The 15,186-nt window shown below is 37.0% G+C and overlaps 1 protein-coding gene across 1 annotated transcript in view; it reads left to right on the top strand.

Moving 5' to 3' along the window:
- The first annotated feature begins 7,873 nt into the window (after positions 1 to 7,873).
- The window catches only part of RASSF8 (Ras association domain family member 8), an 88,441-nt gene continuing 81,128 nt past the window's right edge, over positions 7,874 to 15,186 (top strand). The window contains exons 1-2 of the mRNA XM_032347635.1: positions 7,874 to 8,003; positions 9,994 to 10,091. The gene's annotated coding sequence lies outside the window, so the exon portion shown is untranslated. The remainder of the gene's footprint in view (positions 8,004 to 9,993; positions 10,092 to 15,186) is intronic.

The raw sequence follows: 15,186 nt of genomic DNA, 5'->3' as shown, positions 1-15,186 counted from the left end.
CAGTGTTACAGATTTTGGGTATTCTAATAGGTGTGTGGTGGTATCTCATTTTAATTTGCATTTCCCTACTGATATATGATATAGAGCATCTTTTTTATGGTTTTATTAGGCATTATGATATAAGAATATTCTATCCCATTGGGAAAGAAGTGGTCTTATCTCCATCTTATAGATGTGAAACTCAGAGAGAGGTAGCTGAAATCAGTATTTGAAGGAGAGAAGGCCATCCTGTCAGGAGAACAAGGTGCAGAGTCCTGGCCAGAGGACTAGGACTAGTAAGAGCCTAGGCTCCAGTAAACAGGGCCAGATTCATATACAGAATCTGCCATTTGCTAGCAGGGTGAGCTGGATTGTAAGCTATTTGCCTTATCAGGAAAGGAGGAAATTCTTATTTCGTGGGATTGTTATGAGCAGTAATGAATTAATATGCATGAAGTATTTAAAACAGTGGCTTGGCATGTAGAAGGTGGTATAAAATGAAGTGTTTAGAGAATTTTTTTCCCTGAATGTAGGTATAGCAAGCAATTCTCCTGGTCTCTTTGACCCTGTAGCAGAGCCTGCCCTCAGACTTTTTTTTCTTTTTTAAGATTTTATTTATTTATTTGACAGACAGAGATCACACGTAGGCAGAGAGGCAGGCAGAGAGAGGAGGAAGGCAGGCTCCCTGCTAAGCCGAGATCCCAATTCGAGGTTTGATCCCAGGACCTGGGATCATGACCTGATCCGAAGACAAAGACTTTGACCCACTGAGCCACCCAGGCACCCCAAAGGGTAGTTTTTTTTTTTTTTTAAGATTTATTTATTTATTTGACAGAGAGAGAGATCGTAACTAGGCAGAGAGGCAGGCAGAGAGAGAGGGGGAAGCAGGCTCCCTGCTGAGCAGAGAGCCCGATGCGGGGCTCAATTCCAGGACCCTGGGATCATGACCTGAACCAAAGGCAGAGGCTTAATCCACTGAGCCAGCCGGGCACCTCACTTGCCCTCAATCTTAAAGAGATGAGATGGTTATGTCCGCTCTGGTTTCCCCAGCATCCTAAGTTGGGTTCTGCCCCACACAGACGTGCAGTGGTCTTGAGGATTTACATTCATCAGTTCATTATCTTCTAGGATTCTTCATCTTCTGGAGCATAGAGATGTTGATTATGAGGCATTTATTACAGGATATAGCAGGTACACTTATTCCCATGAGCTTTGCTGTGCAGATAAGGAATTGAGGCTCCAGGGAGGTTATGAGTGTCCCAAATGCACATCATAGCAGAGCTCAGCTTAGGGTGTTTGCTGCACTACCTCTAGAACATGTGGAGCGCAAGGTCACTTTTCTCCTTGGAGCCTTGACTTCAGTGTGGATGACCTCACATTTTATTGGGTTGGCTGGACTATTGAGACTATGGGTTCCAAGTGCCTTTGGGAGCCTGTGATGTGTAGGCTGTTGCTAGCTTCCAGATCATGTCAGCATTGCTTGCCTCTTCTGTTAGCACATCTGCTGACTGCTCCTCTTAACCCAGTTTGTCTCTGAATCATGCAGGCATTAGACTTCCATTCACTTCCTCCGTGTGTTTCCCTCACATCTGACCTATCATTTCCCTTAGTTATTGGCTTTTCACAACCCTGACCAAGTTCCTATTTATTTATTTCTCCCCCCTCCTCTTCTGGCACTTCTGTTTGCTTAGTCATTTTCCCTTTTTTATCCTGTTTTCTCCTTTATTTATCCTTACACACTGGCTCTTATATGTTCCTGCTGTTTTTCCTGTGTCTTAGGTCTGGAGCGGACTCTTGATTTTTAGAGTCATTGCTAGACAGTGACTGGTATGGACGGGAATGTGGTATGAGCTGACCGAAATCTGTGATACCTTACGGCAACTATGTCATGCAGTCTTGCCTTGTAACTTAGTTTTGATTAACCTGGAGCCAAATTGAGCACTACAGTCAGTATTATAATGTCTCAGCAAGGGAAAAGAAGATACCAAACCTGTGGAGACTACAATTCCAGAAATGATCCAAGGACTTCCCTTCCTTAAGGCACTAAGGCAGGAAATGATAAGGTCTCAGAAATAGGTAAATAATTAATGAGTGCCTGGCTTAAGTAGCGTTTAAACATAAAGATACTCTTTTCTTCAACTTAAGGCAGCCTTATTGCTTATGCTCTTCTTGGAACTGAAGTGAAAACATTTATTCAAAATTAACATACATTATGAAATAGTTCAATTTATGAAATTTGATAGTTGTTTAAAACATACTTGAGCATGCTGAAATGTTACATAGTAATTGTCAATTTCTTTTTCTTTTTTTTTTTTTTAGATTTTATTTATTTATTTATTTGACAGAGATCACACATAGGCAGAGAGGCAGGCAGAGAGAGAGAGAGAGGAGGAAGCAGGCTCCCTGCTGAGAATGAGCCCGATGCGGGGCTTGATCCCAGAACCCCGGGATCATGACCTGAGCCAAAGGCAGAAGCTTTAACCCACTGAGCCACCCAGGCGCCCCAGTAATTGTCAATTTCAATAGCAGGGTATTCTTTACACTCTCTGTGTTTTGTCTCTTTTGTTTTGTTTTTAAAAATATGCTAAAAATTTTCTATCAACTATTTTAAAAGGAGAATGAAAATCATTGTCACTTCAAATTAATTAGTGTTAATTTTAAAATGAATCCATCACATTTGAAAATACCCTTCTTTATGGTAGGGTTTTTAAAAATGAGTTCTAGGACCAACAGAAGAAAAACAGGAGAAAGTTTAAAACATCTCTGTGGATAACCTTTTGATCAGAACTGTGAGGTCTTTAAAAGCAATCTTGGGATTTTTCTTGTTGTCTGGTAGCAGTATTGAGCAGATGGTAAATTGACAGAAATAAAGCTGGATGATTGGCACGTCTATGTGGCTCAGTGGGCTAAGCCTCCGCCTTCAGCTCAGGTCATGATCTCAGGGTCTTGTGATCCAGCCCTGCATCTGGCTCTCTGCTTAGCAGGGTGCCTGCTCGCCCCCCGCCCCCCCCCCCCCGCCAACTCCCCCTGCTTCTGCCCACTTGTGATCTCTCTCTCTCTCTGTCAAATAAACAAGTAAAATCTAAAAAAAAAAAAAAAAAAGGCTGGATGATCAAATCTGATAAGATGAGAGGTTAACTAGAGAGATCTATGGTATTCAAAAAAAATTTCCTGGAGTGGTGGGAGCGGTGACTAAAATCAATATTTGGTATTTCATTTGTGTTAATACAAAAAACAAAGCCACAAGTTTGCTTTTTAATTAATTTTTTTTCTTTCATTTAAAAAATAGTCCTCCTACCTCTGAACAAATCCATTCTTGTAGGTATAGAAGGAAAAGAGAAATTTGTATCAGCTGGCTGTCTGCATGCCCCCTCAGGAAATAGTATGTCAAATTCCTGCTTTATCAAGCCCCTCCTCATTCAGTGAGTGTGCCAGATTCTGTGTGAGGTGCTGGGAGTATAAAGAAGAAATGAGACAGGCTTCCATGGAGCTGTGGGGGAGTGGATCTAACAAATAACACAAAACATTCTGGAAATCTCTATTCCTTTCAGTATGTTTAGAGGAACTTTCTGCTGAAGGACTGGCCACAGCTTCACCAGTGTCATTAACCTTTAGTTCATTTAAATCAAAGACCAGTTAACTGTATTTGAATTTTTGCTGGTCTTAGAAAGCAGCTCTTTAATGGGTATACCTGCCCCACCTAAATTCTTCTGAAAAAAATCACTATGCCTCCAAAAGAGCCTTGTACTTTCTAAGCAACAGTAAAGACAGCTTTGTGGAAGGAGCTCACTTCCTCTTCTGTTCTTCAAGTCTTTTTCCCTTTTAACATTTTCATCAGTTTTATGTTTTCTCTTAAACGCTGGGCTATGTGTGCTGGCCTAATCACTGGACCACGCCACAATCATGCTGTTTCTAAGTGCTTGCTTAATGTAACCGTTTAATATGTCCCAGTGTCATATTTGTCTGAGCTGTGTTCTACAGGGAAACATAGTGTCTATTAACACAGTTATGTTTGTTCTTTAACCTATATGCATTTAATCATAGTTTTTTGGGGCAGCTCAAATTGGAGTGATAGATCTTCCATAAAAATACCTAACTTATTTAATGAATGCTTACCAAACTCTGCAGTTGCCCTGAAAACAACTCTGATATGTGGGTTAAGTGTTAGCTAGGGGAAGAAGACCCTATCCAAGGAACCCTTGGATAACTTGTTTAGCAAAGCTTATGGAATGCGTTTTTCAAACTTGTCTAAAAAAGATGATTGTTTGGCTACTTAAAAAATAATTGATCAGATCCTTTGTCTTATCCTTCTCCTTTGTTACTCTTCTGATTGCCTGTGTGGCATTTAATAACAAATCAGACTAATAAGGATGCATTTCAGTTCTGGCAGCAGAATTGCTGTCAATTGCTATAGATCAATTGATTAGGCCAGAAGGGGGAGGTGCAGTCAAGAATGTGAACACTTAAGAGAAGCAGCATGGGTTATGTGAACTAACCTGGGATGGAAGTCTGGTAGAAAAAAGCAAGATCTTTTGAATCAGTTACTCCTGAGTTCAAATCAGGGCTGTACCTTTTACTAACCATGTGATCCTGGAAAGGTACTGAATCTTTCTGAGATCTTAGTGTCTTCATCTGCAAAATGGGGACTGTCAGGATTTACCTTCACAGAGTAGTGGATAGCTTCTAATGATGCGTAGGGTGTTGCCTGGCACTTACTTTCCAAGTATCTACTATAACTTCTTTAAAAGGCAAGAACTTGGTTCAGATCAGGTCATCTAATCTTTCTAAGCCTCAGGCTTGTCATCTGTATAATGGGAATTTCAACATATTAACATGAAAAGGCTCAAAAAATTTGCAGTTATATGGAGGTATAATAGCTTATTTCACAAAGGCCTCCTGAATATCCACCAGAATATGAACTCTACTGTAGCTTTTTTTCAGATCTTTTTGGTGCTTCCAAAATATTCACTTGGTATTACTATAACTACACATTAGTTATGTCACATAAATATTGCAGAATTACTGGAAAGAAATCCATATCTTATTCACATTTATAATTCCTACTATATTTTAAATATATTAAGGATTTGGTAAATGGTTATTATATAAATAATTATTTTTTGTTATTATCATTGCCCTCAGCTTTTCAAATAACAGCTAATAGCATCATAATGGATTTATTTCTACCTTTATTATTTCTGTAAACATTTTATTGTTTTAACATTTTATGTGGAATATGTAAAACCTAAGATACCTTTTTTACTAGCATTGTATATTTAGTACAACTGAATCATATTCACAGATGTAGGATGGCTGTGAGTTTTGGTGCCCAAAAAAAAAAAAAAAAACTTTGAATGTTCCTGCCTTTTATTAGAAAAACTAAAAATCAGGAGAATTTCAAATTTGCATAATATTTATGGTCTTAATTTATTTTGTGTATACAAAGAGATAACACTTATGAAAATCTGCTGTTGCATTCTATTTATAGTTGAATATTTATTTATAGTTGAATATTTAGAGGGATTTTCTCTTTCTGATAAAAAAGAAATGTGCTCTTTTAACTTTTCAGGCATCTAGAAGTCACAGAGGAAAGAGTTATTCCTCCAAACCTTTAGACTTTTTCTTATATGACCTATAAGACTTGAATAACTAGAGCAATAAGCTCTTTTCTGATTTCTACGGTAATAAAAATGCCACTGTTGTCCATTGATTATCCAGCTTGGGGGCCTAGTTTAGAGAAAGGGAATATACCAAAGAATTAATCAGCAGTCACAAAGAGATACCTATAAGCAAATGAAGGGCTTGCATGCTTTATTTCGTTTATTTGGGAAAAAAAGGAAAGGAAAAGGGCAATATCTCTTGAAAACTGGAATTTATTTTGCTCTTTAGTTCTTAATCTGTTTTGATTTGGTTCTGTGTATAGGAATTGCAGTATCCTGATACTCTGTTCATTTCTATCAATAGCTTCTATTTGCATTCTTATAAACTAATATAAATAAAGGCTGTGTATGTGGCAATAGATATATATTAGTTATCTATTACTGCATAACAAATGACCCTGAACCTAGGGACTTAAAACAATACATGTTTTGTTTTGTTTTATCTCACCTAATTTCTTTGGATCAGGAATCCAGGAATGTCCTAGATGGGTGGCTATTGCTCAGAATCTTACATAAAATTGAAGTCCAGGGATGCCTGGGTGGCTCAGTTGGTTAAGCAGCTGCCTTTGGCTCAGATCATGATCCCAGCGTCCTGGGATCAAGTCCCACAAGGGGCTCCTTGCTCGGCGGGGAGCCTGCTTCTCCCTCTGCCTCTGCCTGCCACTCTGTCTGCCTGTGCTCGCTCGCTCTCTCTCCTTCTGTCTCTGACAAATAAAATCTTTTTTAAAAAATTGAAGTCCACATGTCATCCCATGTTATAAGTAGTCTCTGTGAAGGTTTGACTAGGACTGAAAGATCCACTTCCAAGGTAGTTTGCTCACATGCCTGGCAAATTTGAACTGGTTGTTGGCAGGAGGCCTGTTTCTTACCATGTGGACCTCTCTATAGGGCCAATTGACCATCTGTAATGTGAGCAAATGATCAGAGAGCAGGATAGAAGCTGCATTTTCGTTTATGACTTAGGGTGGAAGTCACACATCATTTCCCTGCTAATCCTGCTGGCTGTACAGGTTAACTGTGCTCATAGTGGGAGGAGAATACACTAGGGTACAAAGATCAGGAGTTAAGGATCTTTGGGGGCTATCTTGAAGGCTCGCTACCAAACTAGAATGTGTAATCTAATATGTGCAAGTGTCCAGTGAATGTTCAGATAACCTAAATTTTAATTTTATCAAAAGTAATACAATTATTGGAGTATAGAGATTTTTCATTTTTATATCTTTTATCCCAAATTGCACGTGTTAACATACATTGGTTATTGGTCAATTTCAGTTGCATATAGATAGCAGTGCAAAGTGTCTCTGTCCTCAAGGAAGGGCAAATATTTCATTGTAATTATACCAAGTATTACAACAGGGGTACATACTGAAGATGATGAGGTCAGTTGTTGAAGAACATGAGCTCTGAAGTCAGTTTGCCTCAGTTCAATTTCTGGCTCCTTTATTTATTAGCTATATGACGTTGGACCATTTATTTTACCTTTCTAGTCTTTATTCTGATTATTCCCTTTTTATAGCCTACTTTCCTCCTAGGGTTGTGGGGATTTAGGAAACAGTACCCAAGAGTACTATTAGCCAGCCACTTGAGATTTCCTGGAATGAATCAGTTTGGATGAGGAAGGTTTCCAGGGAATGTGAGACATTTGAGTCATCTCTTGAAGGGTAAGTTGGAGTTTGGTCAGTACAGAAAGTTGGTGGAACCTGAGCATGAGATGCCAGCATGAAGTAGCGCTAGAGGCTGAGGAGCTGAGCAGTGGGGTTGAGGCTGGGGCATGTCATGTGATAGCTTCAAGGGAATGATGAGAAAGAAGTTTAGACAGTGGCATGCAAGGATGGGGAAGAGTCTCAGGTAGAGCCCCAGGACCTTGTAAATTTTCTGAGATGATCTCAGTTTAAATCACAAATTTCTTACTGTCTTCATGACCACCCTCACAACTGCTAGATCTTATATCCATATTTGTGGTTAGGAAAATATTGTCACTACAGTTACAGGCAAAACAAAAGAAGTTTGGACTTTTTTTTTTTTCTTTTAAAAACCATAGAATGATAGGATTTGCTCTTTTTTGTGTGTATATTGTTTTTTTAAGTGTTTTGGGCAGTGGGTTGAATAGTTAGGGTGGTTATAGTAATCAGTAGGGAGAGGACTGAAGCCTCACAGGAGGCTAGAGAGGTGAGTACAAGTATACAAGAGCCCGAGACCTTTGCTTCTTGTCTGTTCTGGCATTTCCCACAGGCATCCGAAGCATGTTTCCAGGACCCTGACAAGACTAGAACACTTCCCATCCTATTCCAGAGAACCTTGACTTATCCAGAATTTTGTAATTATAAAAATCTAAAAAGGAGAGATTTTAATGTTAACTTATATGTAAGTATCATTTTAAATTATGCATGGGAAAATAAGCACAATAATCTTGGCCTTTAAATGTCTGGCTTTAGTATTAATAACCTTGTTTTATGGATAAGAAGATAATGATTATGTCAATTTTAGACACTCCTTCTCAACTGCCCACTTCCCATGTTCAAAAGATTTTTTTTTTTAAAAACAAAACTGAAAAGAAAGATGAGGCTTTAAAGAAGAAAAGACAGATTAAAAATGGGATTTTTGATTTAGATAATTAAGAATCCATTTGCCAGAGAGAGCTGGATTCCAGGTGGCTTCTCGGCCCAAGGGTGGAAATTAGGGTGCTTTGTTTATATATATAGCCTTTCTCACGTGGTTTTTAATTCACCTTCCAATACTCTCCCTGAGCGGGGCTGACTCTTTATTGCTTTTTTTTTTTTTTTTAAGATTTTGTTTATTTGACAGATCACAAGTAAGCAGAGAAGCAGGCAGAGAGAGAGGAGGAAACAGGCTCCCTGCTGAGCAGAGAGCCTGATGCAGGGCTCGATCCCAGGACCTTGGGATCATGACCCGAGCTGGAGGCAGAGGCTTTAACCTACTGAGCCACCCAGGCGCCCCTCTTCATTGCTTTTTGGATGACATGCTCCATGGACAGGCTCTTTTACCAAAACACATAAGCCTCAAATATGTGTCTTTCTTTAGCTTCTTTAGGAGATAGGTAGGTCTAGTTGAAGCCAGAAGGCTCTAACCCATCTGGCATAAAATGATGAAAAAGGAATGCTGTGGTACCTAGTTCACTTAAAGCTTACTTGTTTTCATGAGAAAGAATGTTAATGTGAGTGCTGCCCTCTTTTTCTTTTAAAACTTGGAAGCATGCGCTAATGCACCTTTGCACTGCAGCCATAACACTATGTAAAAAATAACCTAGAAATGGATAGTAGTTTTATACACCTATTAAGTTACATGAAATGTTAGTCTAATAATCAGACTGAGTGACAGTGTCTCCATTCAGGATTCTAATAGCCTTGCAGAGAGAGCCCAGCTATGAAAGGAAATTTTGGAGTAACTTACCCCATCCTCAGCTGTGTTTGAAATTTAGATATTTTCTGATAGCTTGCATCACATTTGGGTTCTTTCTCTCTACACTATTTCTAATTTGATATTTTTTATTATTTCATAACTAAGATTTTAAGGATTGTAACTTTCTTTAATTTTCTGTAACTTTCTATTCATAATAAAAGTAGTTTAGTGTCTGTATGTGCAAAAAAATAGTTGATAGAAGATGGTCTTGTTACTAAAGTAAACCTTTCTATAAATAAATGCAGAAACATCTGTTAAGGGCATAGTCTGAATGTGGCAGACATCTGAATTGCGTCAATTCCTGCCTTGTGGCCAAGATGTCTTTCTTAGGCTTTCTTTATAACTAATGGCAGAGTTTCACATTCTCACAGCATTAGGCAATAGAATGGTCAAAAGAACTGATGCCAAGTTACTCTCTTTCTTGGGTTAGCTAGTGGTAATAATTTATACTCACCAAAGAAAAATGTGGCATTTTTTTGTTTTTATTTTTGAAGACTGAAAACCTGAGATGTCTCCTTCAACGTCACTTTTCGGCCCTGGCTTTAGGCAGTTTTCCAAATGTCTAATTGCTAAACTGCTTTCAAGAAATTATTGTGGTATTACCGGAAGCTTTGGTCAGGAGAAAAAGGCAGCACACAGTCTTTCCTAGAGCACCATGGGCCCGTCAAATGACCTTTTTCAGATACAACTGAGATTCTCTTTTCCGTGGCGGGAAAAATGCTGATTGAAACAAAACAGAAAACAAACTCACCCCACAAGTATTGTAGTCCAGAGGAGTAAAGGTCAGAGAGGGGATGAAAAATTCTTCTTGGGAAAACTTTTGAAGCTAAAGCTTATTTATTTGATCTTTGATGTTTATGAGTTAAAATGGGTGGTTTAGCATTTTTAAGATAAAAATCAGCCAGGACTGTAAGAACACTGTGTACCTTTTCAGGTGCCTGTGTACCTCGTCCTAGAATACCTGTCTGGTGCTCTCCTCTTCCTCAAGACTACCTCAGCACTCCTCCCACTTGGGGACTCCAGCGCCGTAAGGTGAGTCTGCAAAGTTGTACTCCTTGCGTATATCCTAGGAGAGTATCGTTTAAAGTGACTTTTAAAAACAACTGTTCAAAATTTGGGGAGACCTTCGGAGGTTATGTTCACTGGTGAACTCTCAAGAATCATCATTTGTAAGCCCTATATTTAGATAAGTATAAAGTTTAATTAGCAATAGTGTCTTTTGCCAGTATAATATAAGCCCTAGGTTCAGATTTGGGTTGACACTAATAGCATTATGAAACATGCTCTTTAGATTTCAAGTTTGAAGTCTGAAGCAAATTTTTGCCGATTAGTATGTCACCACTCTTAGGTTTCCTGAGCATCATTCTACTCATGCTTTAAATTGGCAGCCTCTTTTTTTATGAATTGATTGATTGATTAAGTTTTTATTTATTATTTATTTATTTATTTTTATTTTTTTAATTTGACAGACAGATCACAAGCAGGCAGAGAGGCAGGCAGAGAGAGAGGAGGAAGCAGGCTCCCCGCTGAGCAGAGAGCCCGATGCGTGGCTCGAACCCAGGACCCTGGGATCATGACCCGAGCCGAAGGCAGAGGCTTTAACCCACTGAGCCACCCAGGCGCCCCAAGTTTTTATTTTAATTTCAGCTTGTTAGCATACAGTGTTATATTAGTTTCTGGGGTACAGTATAGTAATTCAGCACTTCCATACATCACCCTGTGCTCTTCAAAACAAGGGTACTCCTTAATCCCTATCACCCACTCAACCCATCTCCGCCCCTCTCCCCTTTGGTAACCATAAGTTTGTTCTCTGTAGTTAGAGTCTGTTTCTTGCTTTGTCCCTCTCTCTCTCTCTTGTATTTTTCCCTTTGCTTGTTTTGTTTCTTAAATTCCACATACAAGTGAAATCAGATGGTATTTATCTTTCTCTGACTTACTCACTTAGCATTATACGCACTAGCTCCATCTACACTGTTGCAAATAGCAAGATTTCATTTTTTTTTTATGGCTGAATAATATTCTCTTATATTCAGATACACACACACACACACTCCACATCTTCTTTGGATAGATCAGTTGATGGATAGCAGCCTCTTTTAGAGCAGAAAAATATTTCTAACAGTGAAGGTTAGAAGGTCTTTATAAGTCTGAAATAGCTTATAGTTTGAGCTTCGGTCCTGCAAGTAGTGTAATTGGCTTCATTAAGTAAAGGGGGTCACAAAGTCTCTTGAGGTGGGAATATACAACTAAATTAATTTTCACTTGCTTTTTGTATGCTTGATGTGTATCCTCTCTTGAATATTAAAGTGACTCATTGGTCTCAGAAGGGAAAATAATTTGATCTTGTTTATAGTATGTGAATCATTTGTGAATAAACTGTTCACATTTTACAGGTGAATAAGCTCTTTAAGGGCACCAACCAGCATGCCGTCTCGTAAATTCCTTAGTCCCTCATTTGCAAAAAAGTTATGTGCTTGCATTTTTTGCTTCAGTGATGATTTTTGAAGGTCTTAACATTAATTAACTCCCCTCTGAAATAAAGAGTATAACCTTAGAGCCATGTAGTAATTGCTAAACTATATGGAGGGAAATATATTCATAAAACCCCAAGTCCTTATCCTTACTGGTTGTTTTTTTCCTATAGACTCTGTTGAATTGCTTGTGGCATTAGCAAAATCCATGACTAGAAGACCCCAAGTGTTGAAGAAAAGATAGTCTGATTCTAATAGAGCGGTTTTGTTATATCCATGTAAGAGCTGAATAATGCTAGTTAAGCCCTGCTATTTGTTATATAGTCTAAAGAAGAAAAGTATAAGGAACAAAATGTATTATGTAGTCCCACTTACTACAGTCTCTCCATAATTGTGTCATCGCCTAAATTATTAGATTTAGCTTTTGTCACTAATAAAGCTATTCTGTAAATCTTTCTTTTCTTTACATTAATTATTTTCTATTTGGGAGGGTTTATGTAAAGGTTACACCAAGAGAAACTGTGATTCAGATTTAATATTTAGACATTGTGTACATTTGGGTTTGAATGTTTCGGTTATTTTGTTTCTTTTATAACATTGTTAGTTACCCCTCATACAGGTTGGAGATGTAGGAGTTGCTTCAAGTTTGCTGCTAAAGAGTTAATATTTTGGCTCTTTCTTCTCAAATGTTTTCGTATGCTAAAAATTAACAGCCTTTGATTCTTCAAGTGTATAGAGACTCCCTTAGCCTACTGCCTTGCTTTCCTTTTTTAAATGGAGTTTTGTCTGTTTTAAATAAATGAATGGTTCCTGAATGTGGTAGAGCTGTACATAAAAGTGGTTTGCTCTTGCTGACTACCAAAGTGATCCAGTTTACTCATTGAAAGAGGATGTGTGAGGATTCCCTAAACCTTTTTGAATGAAGCCTCTAATTTCAGTTGTGTTGACTTTGATACCAACAAAACCAGCTTTGAATTCTCGCTATTGCTACACTGTAAAACCACCCTAACTTTTTTTTTTAATGTAGCAGCTTTAAATTTTTAATGTATTACAATCAGAATATTTCTACTAAATCCCATTTTCTCTACAATGATGCAGTTTTTCCTAAACCATTATTCTTTTAAGGAATGATAGTGAATAAGTCACATATTATTTATCACAACGCATCTTTTCCTTGGTTTGTAAATTTGAGGCTGTGTGAGAACAAAGTTTAAACCTCCTATTTTACATTAAAAAAACAGATTACATAAAACAGTATTAAGATTTTGCAGATTATTTATTTTATTTGCTTCTCTCTCTGTTTGGAATAGGACTGCATTCTTCTCCCATCCCCCTTTTCTGTTACCTTCCTGTAGAAGGCATTAATAGAGGGAAAAGAATGATAAACAGGACTTAGCCCTATAATCTTCTTTCAAAACTGCCTTGTAAGTAATTTCCCTTAGTTTCTGTAATGAAGCTTATGATGGTAGTATATTGTGCTTCTGGTAGTGGGGAGTAGTTTCAAAATACTCTCAACGTTTTATATTTTAAACTGTGTGTGTGTGTGTGTGTGTGTGTGTGTGTGTGTATTTGAGTTTTCAGGTTAGGTTTTCTGCCCCATGTAGATTTAGTGGAATTTATTTTTTATATGCTTATGCTTGGTTTTAATGGTTTAGATGAGGGTATTTCTGAATAAACCTTGTAAAGAGATTTTTATTGTTGTTACAGGTAATTCATGCACACAGATTTTAGGAGGCTCAAAATGATCTTTTGGCAGAAAAACTTCGTAGAAGAAGGGGGGACATTTTCTGTAATTTAAGTTGTCATAGTAACCTGCATCAAACTCATACTTGGAATCCAGGCCTGAAGAATTTCAGTGACAATAAACATTCCAGTGGCATTCATCTTTTTTTCCTCCTCTGAGAAAGGAGCCATCAATTGTGATCTAATTATTTCATTTCTGTTTTTAGAAGATGAGTAGCAGCTTGCATTTTTTTGGCACTTTGCAATTTCCCTGGCAGAGTAAAAATGAAAAGTTAGCTGTTTATATTTGAACTTGGCATTTTCTGATAATGTATCTCAAACTATTTGATGACAAGATAGGTTCACTATAAAGATTACTTATTGAAATATGAAAAAAATAGAATTTGATAATGATTTGAAGATATTGCCACATATATTTGTTAGCTTGTAAGTTTTAATATTAAAAATATTGGAATCTGGTTTTTATGGAACTCTGATCTGGAAATGTTAGGATTTTCCCAATATCAGATTGTTAATATATTTATTTTATGACACTTTGTACTTAAGCATGAATATATTTAAAAAGGATGAGGTATCATTTTTATTAGCAGAATAAGTGTATTTTGAGGAATTTGTATCCAGGAATTTTTTAGATATGCTCTCTTTCACAGAGGACAATAGAATGTTGTTTCTAAAGACAAAGTTATTTTAGGGTTTGCTTCACTCTTGCTTTTTGCAGGATACTAATTACTAATAAAGGGAATTTGGAGTTCAAAATATTCTCCTTCAGCAAGGAACATTAGGAGAAATCAGAAGATAAAGGTGTGTGTGTCCTTTCATTTTAGGAAACTTGAAAAATAAATTGGAAGAGTTTGTGACTAGTCTAATAAAAATAATATACAAAATTAGCAGTTACTGGATATAACTATAGCTATCTGTAGATAAAAATGGTAAAATTCTTGTCAAAACTTTTCCACATGTATTTGAGAATCTTAAATGGATAATTTAAAAAATTTTTTGAATTTTAAAAGGTACAAGGTAAATGTAGAAAACCTAGATAGTACATTTACTGGGGAACTGTGAAGAAAAATGTAATCACCTATTATCTCACGGTTTAGAGATACTTACTATAAATATTTTATGGGAAGTATCTGGAATTTTTTAAACAAATTAGGAATCAAGCTATCAAATAGCCAAAATACTAATAATGGTGAAACACTAGAGTTTTATCTCCTATTAGAATTAGCAGCATACCTGCTGTCATCACTACTTAAGTAACTCTGAAATATCTAGCCAATGCTTTAAGAACAGAAAGATAGAACATTGGAAAAGACAAAAATATTTGTAGATAATAAAAAATGTCCAAGATACCCAAACTAATAAAATAAAATTCACTGTAATGTAAATATCATGATTTGTATACCAGTAGTAATCAGTTCAAAAATAGGGGAAAAAATACCATTAATAGTAGCAATAAAAATTTATGCTGAAGATTAAAGTCTATAAGAAATGTGAATGACCCATGGGCAGGAAACTATTAAACTTCATACAGACCTAAAGACTTGTTCAGTCCTAGTACTTAACAAAGGAATATCATATTTGGTATGTCAAATCATTAAAGATTCAAAAACATGTACATGAGACATATATGAGTGGTACCATATTATGTTAAAGATGACGTAGACTAAAGTAATTCCTATGTTGGCTGTGGGAGAAGATAGATCAGAATGCTCATATAATGCAACTACAGGGCAGACAGTGTTGCAGCCGGTAATGGAATCTGTCTACCTGCCTACCTACCTATCTATCTATATATCTGTTTATTTATAGATAATTTTTTTTACTATTTAATGAAATGGAAAATGAGAGTAACCTAAAAAGTAACAATGTCAGGACACAATATAAATTATAACCTTGTATTCTTTTTTTAAAGA

This window comes from Mustela erminea, chromosome 6 (assembly GCF_009829155.1).
Source record: "Mustela erminea isolate mMusErm1 chromosome 6, mMusErm1.Pri, whole genome shotgun sequence".
Taxonomy (NCBI): Eukaryota; Metazoa; Chordata; class Mammalia; order Carnivora; family Mustelidae; genus Mustela; species Mustela erminea.
Note: the sequence above shows the minus strand (reverse complement) of the source record. Positions and strands in the feature narration are given on the sequence as shown.